The following is a 12204-nucleotide window of genomic DNA, read 5'->3' as shown; positions in this document are numbered from 1 at the left end:
CGTCCAGTTCCGGGTACCACATCTCAGGAATGATATATTGGCCTTGGAGCGGGTGCAATGCAGATTGACCAAAACGATACCGGGGCTGAAAGGCATAGATTATCAAGAACAGCGGCACAGACTAGGCTTGTATTCTTTTGGATATGGAAGATAAAGGTGTGATATAATTAAGATAGTTAAGCTACTGTCAGTTCCGCTCTGTAACACACTGACCTGTTAACTGTTTCCAGGTATTGTCGCTCATTTTCACCATTGGATGTGCTGCAGTCTGCTGACAACAGGCGTTTAAACTGAGCAAGATTTCAGCCCTGGCGGTGAATGCTGCTCCTGACGGATTTCTCGGTTTCCAGGCGCTGGCGGGGATTGGAAAGCACTTGTGTCACACAATTAGTAAAGCTAGAAGTCATCAATATAAGATAGTCACCAATAATTCCAATAGGGAGTTCATGAGATAGTTATTTACTCAAAGTACGTGCTACCATAAGTAATAATTGAGTTAAATAGCATTGATGCATTTCAGGGGGAGTTAGATAAGTGCATGAGGGAGACAGCAATAGAAAGGTATGCTGAGAGTTAGATGATGAGGGCTGGGAGTAGGCTCGTGTGCAGCATAAACGCCGGCAGAGACCAGTTGTGCCGAGTGGCCTTTTCCTGTGCTGTACATTCGATGCCAAGTGTCTGAAAGGTTCATAGATCCGCACCTCCTTTAGGCGCCAGAATTTATGCAATTATTTTTGCGAAGCCTCTTAATAGCCTCACGTCCTTGTCTCTCGCCACCTCTGGTGGAAGGTCAAACTCCCCGCAGAAACAAATCTGCCCGAGCCGTCATCGCGGGATTCTTTAATTTTGCGGTTTTGAAACAGGACAGAGACACAAATCTGTTTCCTTCTTTGACCCTGTGATTCGCTGTTCTGCGGGTATGTGAGAGAGTGAGGGAGTGAGAGGGACAACGAGAGAGTCAGAGAGAGGGTAGGAGGGAAAGGGAGAGACAGAGAGAGGGAGAGAGCGAGAAGGACATACCGGGAGAGAGATATAGACATCCTTGTCAACCTACTTAATTGTTAGACCCAGCAGTTTATAAATTGATCAACGGAAGGATTTGTATTTTATCGCTTTGCCCTACTTCAGAACGTCCCAAAGCGCTTTACTGCCAATTGTGTTAGAACTTGGTGTTCCCGCCCTGGACTTGGAAAACTACAGCAAATTCGCAACTGCTTCTTCCTCTCTTTTCCTCTCTCTCTCTCTCTTTATTTCTCTCTCTCTATTTCTCTCTCCTTCTCTCTCGCTGTCTGTCTGTTTGTTTCTCTCTCTTTCTCTGTCTGAATCTCTATCAGACGGTTTCCCTCCTTCTTTATAACTAAACAGCGACATGCATTCGCAGCCTGTCCCGGGGTGAGTTACTATGGCGGATCACTGGGACCACAGGCTCGCTGTAAGGTCTCTCCCTTAGATGGGAAGCCCAGCGAGAGAGACAGATGCGTTCAATGTGGAAACGGTGAACAATGTCCTCTTCATTCATAGTTATATCTAACATTTTATAATGTTCTATTTGAGGTGCTGTGCACTCCAATGATTCGCTATCTCTGCGCATGTTTCTTTGCTTCTCTCTCTCTCTGTCACTCTCTAACTGCTCCTCCTTCTCTGTCTCTCTCTCTGTGTCCCTATTTCTGCCTCGTATTCTGTTTCTCTCCCTGCTGCCTCGCTCTCTCTCTCTCTCTCTCGCTATCTTACTATCTGACTCAGATTCATTCCCTATCTGTGTGCCTGTCTCTCTATCTGTGTTTCTCTATCTACCCATCCCTGCATATGTGCAGCTGTGTTTGGATTTGTGTGTGTGGATCTCTGTACACATGAAAAGGATTAGATCATTCAGACACTCTACCATGTTCCACAATTCAATTCGGTCATGGCTGATCTGTATCTTAACTCCATTGTTGCCGTAAACTTTAATAACCTTGCCTAACAACAATCTATCGATCTTAGTTTTGAAATTTCTCTGCTTTCGCTTCTCATTCTGTCTATTTGAATTGGTCTGCAGGCCAGGAAGTTTTTGCAGGGAGAGGTTTTAGAAGCTCAGACTGGAAGAAAGTTTAGAGTGGTGTTCCCCAGGGGTCGATCGTGGGACCGCTACTCTTTTTGATGAAGATTAATGAACTTGGGTATAGAGGGCATAATTTCAAATTTTGCAAATAATACGAAAGACGGTAATGTGGTAAACAGTGAAGACGATAGTAACAGACTACAGGAGGACATATACAGACTAGTTAAATGGGCAGACACGTGACAGATGAAATTTAGCGCAGAGAAGTGTGAAGTGATATATTTTGGTAGGAAGAATAAGGAGAGGCAAAATTAATTAAATGGTACAGTTTTAACGTGAACAATTATTTGCATTAATCGGCTCCCTCTGGAGATCACTGGCCCCGCAACTGGTCAGAAAGCTCTCTCCTGCATTTTATTAACCGCCTCTAAATGGTACAATTTTAAAGTGGATGCAAGAACAGGGAGACATGGGGTGTGCGTACACAGATCTGTGAAGCGGTCAGGACACGTTGAGAAGGCTGTTAAAAAAGCACGTGGGATCCTTTGCTTTATTAATAGAGTTCAAAAGCTAGGAAGTCAGGCTAAAACTTTAAAAACACTGGTCAGGCCTCAGCTGGAGTATTTTCTTCAATTCTGGTCACCACGCTTTAGGAAGAATGTCAAGGCCTTGGAGAGAGTGAAGAATAGATTTACTATAATGGTACCAGGGGTGAGGGGCTTCATTTATGTGAAGAGACTAGAGAAGCTGGGATTTTTCTCTTTAGCATAGAGAATGCAAGAAGAGATTTGATAGTAATGTTCAAAATTATGAACGATTTTGATAGAGTTCATCAGGAGAAAAGTCATATTAAAGGTGATAAAACCTCTCGAGGCACGGATGGGGGTCGAACCCATGAACTTCGGTTTAACGAGACCGATGCCTTACCACGTGGCCACCGCGCCGTCAGTGGTGTTTGGGCCAGCGAATTCTGAATTGTTTCAATTAGGTTGAAATAGCACAGGCACAAATGGACAAAAACAAAGCAGGATAGTGGAGCAGGCAACTGATCCGCCTCACTTGCATGAATACTTTCATAATACCTTTCACAGAAACATTGAATCATACATCACAGAAGGAGGCCATTTGTCACATCGTGCTCTTGAAATCACTATCCAATTAGTCCCAGCTCTTTCCCCATTCCCTGCAAACATTTCCTCTTCAAGTATTTATCCAATTCCTTTTTAAAAGTAACTACTGAATCAGCTTCCACCACCCTTTCAGGCAGAGCATTACAGATCATAACAACTCGCAACGTAAAACAAAATCTCTTCATCTCCATCTGGTTCATTTGCCAATGAGGAAAGATTGGATAGGCGGAGTTGATTTTTGGAGCAGAAGAGGCAGTTGGGAGACTTAATTGAGGGGCATAAAGTTATGAGGGGCCGAGATAGAGTGGATAGGAAGGACCTAGTTCCATTAGCAGAGGGATCAATAACCAGAGGGCACAGATTTACCGTAATTGTTAGAAGGATGATCTGTGGCGCCGTGATCGTATAGTGGTCAGTATTCTGCGTTGTGTTTGCAGCAACCTCGGTTGGAATCCGAGTCACGGCACAACTTGCTTTACATCTTCTGTCCCTTGCGGCACCTGCTAATAAAACTCAGAGAATCATCATTATTTATTAAAATAAGAAATCTGTCTTGTTTGTGGTGAGAACCTATTTATTCCTTCAAAACCCCACGCTCTCACATACCTCTGCCTTAATCTCCATAATTCACACTCGACTCTTGCAGCTTTTTCTTCCTTCCACAACCACTAGCCCTTCTTCACTTTCCTCCTTTCATTTCATTGTCATTTTCCTGCGGTTTTCCCTTAATCTGACATTCACTTTCACCTACTTAGTGTCAGCTGTGGCTCAGTGAGAAGCACAATGGCCTCTCAGGCAGGAGGCCGTGGGCTCAGATTCCTCCTGCAGAGACTAGAGTATATAAATCCAGGCTGCTCCTCCAGTGCAGTACTGAGCGAGTGCTGCATTGTCGGAGGTGCCGTCTTTTGGATGTGATGTTAAATCGAGGCCCCGCCTGCTCTCTCAGGTGGACATAAAAGATCCCATGGCACTATTTCGAAGGAAGAGCAGGGGAGTTATTCCCGGTGTCCTGTCCAATATTTATCCCTCAATCAACATAACAAAAACAGATTATCTGGTCATTATCACAATGCTGTTTGTGGGAGCTTGCTGTGCACAATATGGCTGCGGCGTTTCCCACATTGCAACAGTGACTACACTGCAAAAGTACTTCATTGGCTGTAAAGCGCTTTGAGACGTCCGGTGGTCGTGAAAGGCGCTATAAATATGTAAGTCTTTCCTTTACTTACGACGTTAAATTTTCTCTGCCACCACCGCTGTTCCTGAGGGCAAATGTCCCATTCACACCAGTGCACATTAGTACCTTGAAACTAGTCGATACATGAAATCTGTGGGACTGCTCGATAGAAAAGCACTGCGAAAGCGGGGCCTTTGGAAGGACAGGGACCCGATTGTTCACGGAATTTCCTTGGGGAATCTTGTGATAGAGTGCCTGTTAACTGAAGAACTGGGTTTTTTTTTCATGCTGGTTGAAGCTGTTCCCAAAACTGTTGAGGTGCGTGTGTGACAGGCAGCGCCACCTCGCGGCGATCGAGGGTTTAAGTGTGAAATATTGGCCCGCTGGTGCGGTGCAGTAAGATCGAAAGCGTTCCGCTTTAATCTTAACAGGTCTGTTGAAGTGTGCCATTGAAACAAATAAAGGGTAAGTGAAAAGAGCGCTAGAGGGTGAAAGCCGCGATTACAGGAGGTTGGCCATAATTGAAAGGTTCCTGAATGCCCGTGGCACGGGACGCTGTGTTCTTTATGAAGAGCGGGAGCAGGAATAAAGTTTAACAGAAATAAGATGTACAGACTTGGTGCCAATCAGAAAACTGCGCTGGTCTAAGGTCGATAAAAAGTTTGAAATTAAATTCATTTTCAAAGGATAAAGTTAACACTTTTTTTCCAGCTCCCTCATCATTTGCTTTTCCCGTTAATCTTTCAAGTGGTGTAAAGCCCGTGTAGATTGGAGTTCGCTCTCAGCTTCTCCCATCGATTTGAAAATGAAACAGGAGGAGGCGAGGATTGCCCCAAACAGCAGAGCTGGGCTCTGACTCTGTTTATATTGCTGCAGGAGATGTTCTCTTCCTCTAAAGATTCCCTCACCATTAAAACGCTTGTTATATCTCACAGCCTTTAAATGGATGGTTTTATAACATGTTGGAGAGCTTTCAATCAAACAGATTTTAATAAATCTGCAAAAAGACGAGGTTAGGACTGGAACTGATAAGATATCGATCATAGAGTTAACATCAGAATCAGGCTCATTGTCCAGTGAGGCAGGAAACTGCGAACACGTTGGAAGGGAATGCAGGATTGAGGGACGGAAGGGAGGAAAGAGATCTCGATTCGATCTTCATTCCATTACAGCTGGGTGAAATATTAGTTTGGGAAAGTGGGAGAATTTTTACCAAACAGGGAGAGAAAATATTGTCTCACTTGGGGACTGTAACATTTTCAGTTCACGTATCTCCCAACTAGTTTAGCAGTCCCTCGCCTTAACCTCTCACTAACACCGATCTACCATTATTATCCAAAAGGAATCATCCAAAAATCCCTTTTATTTCAGTATTTCTGTTTCCAAACGGTAGTAACAATCTTTAATAAAGTTTCTTTACCGCATGTCCTGCCCGTGCTCCCAGATTGACAATGTGGAAAATGTGGAGCAGGCTTCGGGAAACAAACGGATTTACATATTTACCTCACAGTTTCGGCACATCTGTGACTGAATTCCCGTTTTTATTAATAAAATTGCCGTTTTCTTGCGATATACTGAACACAGGTCTGCACTGATTTTCTGGCAGTTATTATTTGTAGACGTGTGGAATGTCTCCAGGCCGAGGAAACTGGTTGTATTAAAAAGTCTCGCATTAATTGGTGTAAATTCCCTAAGCGAGAATCACAGCCCTAGACCAAAGAGCCGCTGACCCTGCTCTGAGTGTTTAATCTCAGCAATGACGATTTCACTGGTTTGGAGATATGTAATTTGCTACGAATTCATGAAATTGAAAAAAGCCGCAGCGATCATTACAATAAACTAAACCCTGCGATATTTAAGAGGAGTGTAAGATGTTGAGAACAGTATCGAATATTGTGCAGGATAATGAAAATAAACAGCAGGAATATTGTGTTCTGCTCCCACATGACACAGATCAGCCTCAACCTCTGCTCCCTGCCCGCCGGCTGCTGAGACCTTGTCTCTAGATTATAAGCTGATTCTAGGTTGGAGATAAATATTCAGCCTAAACACAGCGGGTGGATGCAAATATATAAAGCAGTTATTTTAGACCAGCGACCTCGTTACAAATTATATATTGCTCAAAGGCATCAATGTATGAATATGACATTATATGTGTTTAAATATAGTGGGGGAATTTAAAGCAGATTCGGGGCCAGTGACTTCCAATGTGATCCTACCTGTGGTTGTCTTGCCTCTCCCTCCCCTTCCTCCCACACCCTGCCGGTGTTTATACCTTGTTTGAAATCTGCTGCTCTGGGCCAGTGCATTCCACAGTCTCACAACCCTTTCTACAAATACCCTTTCACTGCTTGACTTCTCTGTTTATTAGTTACTAGCTGGAGTGCAAGTTGTTTGGAGAAAAGTTGAAATAATTTATATATATATAATAGAGTTTGTCTGTCTGTCTGTCTGAGTGGGAAGAAGAGAGAGACGAGGGAATGGAGGCGAAAAGCACCTATCTACTAAGCGAGGAGATCCTGGGTTCGACTCCCAGCGGGGCCTTTTTTTTCTTCATTATGACTCTCCAGGGGTGAGTTTCTTCTCGTGTGAAAGGACTACAATCCTTTTAAATATATCTGCGGCTGCATTAGTTCCCACTCTGGATAAAGGCTCCAGTCGCTGTGGGAAATGGGTCGAATTCCACCACTGTCACAATTTCTGGCAGTGCTGATTTTGGACTTCTCCAAATATCCATCTTTTCTAAGCGGTGCCGTGCGTTACTTTGCTGTGGACAGAGCAGAAGAACAGCAGCTGGTGTGTGGCACCATGATCGGATAATGGCCAGTACCCTGTGTTGTGCCCGCAGCAACCTCGGTTGGAATCCCAATCACGGTGTAACTTGCTGTATATCTTTTGTTCTCTGTGGCACCTGCTGATAGAACGCAACAAGAAATCAATCATTACTACATGAAACAAATATTATTTGTTGGTGGTGAGAACCTAATTACTCCTTCAAAACCCCTCGCTCTCACCTGCCTGAGCTTGATGATCCATATTGCAAACCCACCTCTTCTCCCAGCTTTTTTTCCTTCCGCAATCAATAGCCCTCCTTTTCTATTCTCCTTCCATTTCTTTACCACTTTCCTGAGGTATTACCTTAATCTAACATTCACTTTCAACTACTTAACTTCAGCAAACTTAAGTTTGCTCTGCGACAATCGTTGTTCCTGCGGACACATGTCCCATTCGCACCAATCTAAATTGGTGCTTTGAAACCAGTCGATACAGTCAGACCGGCAGGACCGCTCGACAGACAAGCATTGCGAAAGAAGGGCCGGCCTTCGGAAGCAAAATAGCCGGATTGCACACGGAATTTCCTTTGGCCTAATGGATAAAGCGTCTGATTTCGCTGCTAATTGCAATCGGGATTGTTGTCAGTCACGGATCATTGTGTGCCTATTTAAAATGTGTGAGATCACAGTCCCGGATCATTCCGTGTGTTAGTCTTTTTTAAAGGAGTGCGATTTCAGCTGCGATGACCGAGTTGTTAAGGTGTTGTGTTCGAAGTTGCGTTGGGTTTCCCTGCGCAGGTGCGAACCCGGCTCGCTAAATTCGAAATATATCCATTTTTCCTAAATCCACTCCTTTATATGAGTTGTTGCCCTGGATTTTCTCACAGTCCTCCCCACAACTTCTTGACGATGGCAAACTTTTTCTTCTCTGTTCTGAATTTGACATCAATCCGACCATTTTTGACAGTCCCTCACCTGAATTAACGGAAGTCCTTTTGCTTACAGAGCTGATTGTACATTTTCAATATTGTAGATCTGGCTGCATGGGCAGGACAAATGGTGAAGCGAACTTTCTTTTGCAGATTAGTTCTGTTTGGATACAAAAAGCAGTAAATGGAACACCTGTCAGCGGAGACGAGGTGGCCGAGTGGTTAAGGCGATGGACTGCTAATCCATTGTGCTCTGCACGCGTGGGTTCGAATCCCATCCTCGTCGTTTGTGTTAAAAGTTTGGCACCTGCGCTTCTTTTGACATTCACCTTTTACGTTATGTGCAAATTCACCTTTTGCTCCCAAGCCTGCTTAATTTAGGTTATGTCATGTCTCAAGTTACCAATATATACTTTAAAGGGTAAACACTTGTAGGTCTATGGAGAGTGGGACTAATTAGCAAGCACTCTCAGAGACAGCTTACTTCAGTACCGTCAGAGTCTGAGATTCCAATACTTATTGAGTTTCACACTTATATATCGGCGGCTCGTTGGTCTAGGGATATAATTATCAGTTTAGGCGTTTCACAGCTGAATTGCGATAGACCCCAGCTTCAAATTCTGGTCGAAACCCACTAGATTTTAGTCAAAACTCAGCTTCTTACAGCCAATCGACATTGTAGAAAACATAAATGCTTTCCATTAAAAAATGTGATTTCGCGTCGTTTTAACCCTATCTTTCTACATCTCAGAGCTTCACAGGAGCAACTGAAAACAAACCAACTGACTAAAGTTAAAGGGTCCGACTCGGTGTTTCATTGGACATCTTACACCCATGTTTGATTCTGGCCAATGCAGGACCTTTACATTTTGTTTTCTGCACCCATGAGCTCGCCTGAATTGGGATAAACTTACATTCAGCGTCAATCTTCTTGAAACACCCTCTGCCCTGAATATTAGTCAGGGCTGCTTTGTCTAGCGCTGAAAGAAGGTGAGAAGCTGGCTTTTGAAATGTTCCCACGGGTGCCGAATTCAGAACACCATGCAACCCACCTCAAATCCCCAAAATATTACCGCAGCTTCGGGCTCGAACCGCCTATTCACCAAATCTTTCCTCCCAATCCTTCTCCGTTCTCGCTCGGCTCTCAGCGTCTCTCTCCTTGTGGAAGCTCAGAGCTGTTTCCTGACGTTTGTCCTACGGATGTGATGGAATGGATTTACCTTCCTTAACTCAAATTATTACTCTTTTCCTTGAAAACAGAAGGATGGAAAGTTGAGTAAAATATCTTTTTTGTGCTGCATTTCATGAAACTTCTTTAATTTAAAATGTTAAACAAAATAATTAAGTAAGAATTCCTGCATCCGAAGTATTTTGCTTTTGTATTTTAGTAAGAAGCTCACCCTTGTATTAGCCGGGTATCAGAACCCATGCTTCCCACGATACAGGCGTGAATTTTGCTCCTGAACCACCAACGCTTACCAAATCTAGAGTTTCAATTGTCCAGTCACATTCTTGTTTCTGATAATGAAAGGATAAAAGATAATGCAAAATACTACCGTGTCTGGAAATGAAATTATTCAGAAAATGCTGTAAACACTCCGCAGGTCCGGGATCATCAGTGGAGAGGGAAACACAGGGTTAACATTTCAGGTCGATGAGCTCTCCTCAGATCCAAGGTTTACACCAATTTTTCAAAAAAATGCTGGTAATTTTATTAAAATTGATAGTTCCATGCTCTTGTGAGCGTGGTTTCCAGAAACAGTATTATTTTGTTGCTTAATATCACAAATTATACAACAAAGCTGAGAGTCCACGCCAGAAACGTTTGTTTACTGAAGAGGCACTTTAACCAACTAAGCCACGGAGCCAAAGCATTTCCCCTGGGTTACAGGAATTGCCAGTCCCTCTGGTCTCGCTTATCTTTGATTCTCTATCTATGAGTTGTTTCTGGATCCGTCAGTTTGCGCTGCTTTGTGGGTGAGCGGCAGGCTTGAAGTCATGCGGGACCGGTCGCAAATTTCAATCTACAATCCCCAAAGCGAGATTCATACCTCTAGACGTAAGAGTCATTCTGTCTAGAATGCAGACCGAATCAACTGGTTATCAAAAGTGAAATGGATTTATCATGTATTGTACATTGCATTTTGTCTGATTCAGGTAAGGAGAGTATTGGCGACAGCAGTTTTACATTCCCAATACCAATGCTCTGTCACGTGTGCCCGCAGTTACATTCCCGTTCCAATCCCCCTTTTCCTGCCGATGACTTGTCCGGAATGTGCTTGGAGAAGTGTTAGAATTGCAGTACAGCCCTTCCCACTTTCGCTTACTCTAAATCTCCGTCCAACATTTTCACCAATTCAATGTTCATCAGCTTGAGCTACTGTTTAATTTGTTCTCGACATTAACTGTGCTGATCCTTTAACTTGTCCCACTACACCGCATCTCCAAATTTTTCGATTGCACCTCGAGGGCACTTTTCATACGTAAACCTGAAACAAGTGCCGGAGAAAGATTCAATTTCAGCGGTTTCAACAACAATGAGTCGATCGATATCGACCTCGACCATCCTCACATTCACGCTGCAGATGCAAATCTCTGCCCTCCTCTGCTTCAGTGATATTTTGTTTCGCGGTGATGGGCAGTTTACGCTCTCGGAGGCTGCAATCGCTGCTTTCCGCCGGCAGCGGGCGCTTTGAGAGAACAGGGCCGGACATGTGGCCTGAAATTCACTGCTGCCCCGGCCTCACTCACTCCGGGAGCTGGGGAACAGCAAACAAACTCATGGGTTTGTTGCCGCGTCTGAAATGCGGCTTCGAACTGTCGCTATTGACCGAGGCAAAGCTGCAGGATCCTGTAATGATCTCTCACACTGTCGGTGTCTCTGTAGAGTTTAAGTGTGTACAGAACTGTATAGAGAAAAGGAGAATACCGCGCAGCTGTTAATGTATTTTATTGATCTCTACCTACAACAGATGATTGAACCGGGTATCTGTTGTACATTAGATGGAAGTGATAACCGCTGCACTTCGGAAAAAGCTGCTCTGTAAAGAATTATAGGAAGAACTCAGAAGAGAACTGTCATCTATAAATTCTCTTATTCGTGCGACATGTGTTCCATTAACTCTTAGAAAACTGCTTATTCTATTAATTACGCAAAACTAACTAATCTGTGCAAAAAGTTTGTGGTAATCGCCAAGAAACAACCGATAACTTTCTGTTTCAGATGGACCGAAATACTCACATGGTTACCGAGTCATAGGCAAAACTTAAAAAAAATTGTGTTATGCATGCGATGAATTTTCATCCGTTCTCATTTTATAGACTGCACATTTAGGAGTTGAGTAAAAATGTTCAATGTTTATGACGCCAGGAACCTGGTGCAGCTTTTAGTAAATTCAGCAGCTCGCGAACACATTAGAGTAACTGCTGCTGCACTCTATCATATAACCCCAGCCAATGCTCCTCAATTAAACAACAGTAACCAGTGCCCCAGCCCCCGGCACTATTAAACAACTTGAAATGTGTAAGTCAATGTGCACGGATAATTCGCACCTTCCATGCGGGGCTGTAGTGGCGCATTTGGTTAGCGCGTGGTACTTCTGACAGTACTAGTTGTCTAGTCATCTGCCTAGTATAAGAGTTCGAGCCACACCTAAAACAGCCAATGCTATTGCGGTGTAATATTTCTACCAGAGCAGATGGTTCAATTGGTGTTTCCGGAAGCTTTCTCATTATTAGCTGTTCCACGTGGGCACTTAGTTTCCTCAGGCCCTCCGTGTTGCAATAACGGATGAGAGTATTAAAGGAGCCTTTCAGTGTTACTTATTGACAGGGCGAAAGTGGGTCCAGTTTTAACTGTTAACCCAGCAAAGAATAATGTGCAGGAAATAGTTTCGATTTCAACGCAGTGACTGAGACATTGGCACATCGAGAAGATGTGGAAACTCACGGGTTATCCGTACGAACATACGAATTAAGAGCAGGATAAGGCCACTGGGCCCATCGCGCCTGCTCCACCATTCAATAAGGTCATGGCTGATCATCGACCGTAACTCTACTTTCCCGCGCGTTCTCCATTTCCCTTGATTCCACTAGAGTCCAAAAATCCATCTAATTCAGCCTTGAATATACTCAAAGACTCAGCATTCACATC

At 43.8% G+C, this 12204-nt stretch overlaps 1 non-coding gene across 1 annotated transcript; it reads left to right on the top strand.

Annotated features, from left to right (window-relative positions):
- Window positions 1-8255: 8255 nt before the first annotated feature.
- trnas-gcu (transfer RNA serine (anticodon GCU)) lies at window positions 8256-8337 on the top strand. The gene has a single exon. It is a non-coding gene; the product is annotated as a tRNA-Ser (tRNA).
- Window positions 8338-12204: the final 3867 nt, after the last annotated feature.

This window comes from Somniosus microcephalus, unplaced genomic scaffold, assembly GCF_052327205.1.
Source record: "Somniosus microcephalus isolate GS21.2 unplaced genomic scaffold, FLI_Smic_1.0 unresolved_chr1, whole genome shotgun sequence".
In the NCBI taxonomy this organism is placed as follows: Eukaryota; Metazoa; Chordata; class Chondrichthyes; order Squaliformes; family Somniosidae; genus Somniosus; species Somniosus microcephalus.
The sequence above is the reverse complement of the archived record's forward strand: the minus strand, read 5'-3'. Positions and strand labels throughout refer to the sequence as shown.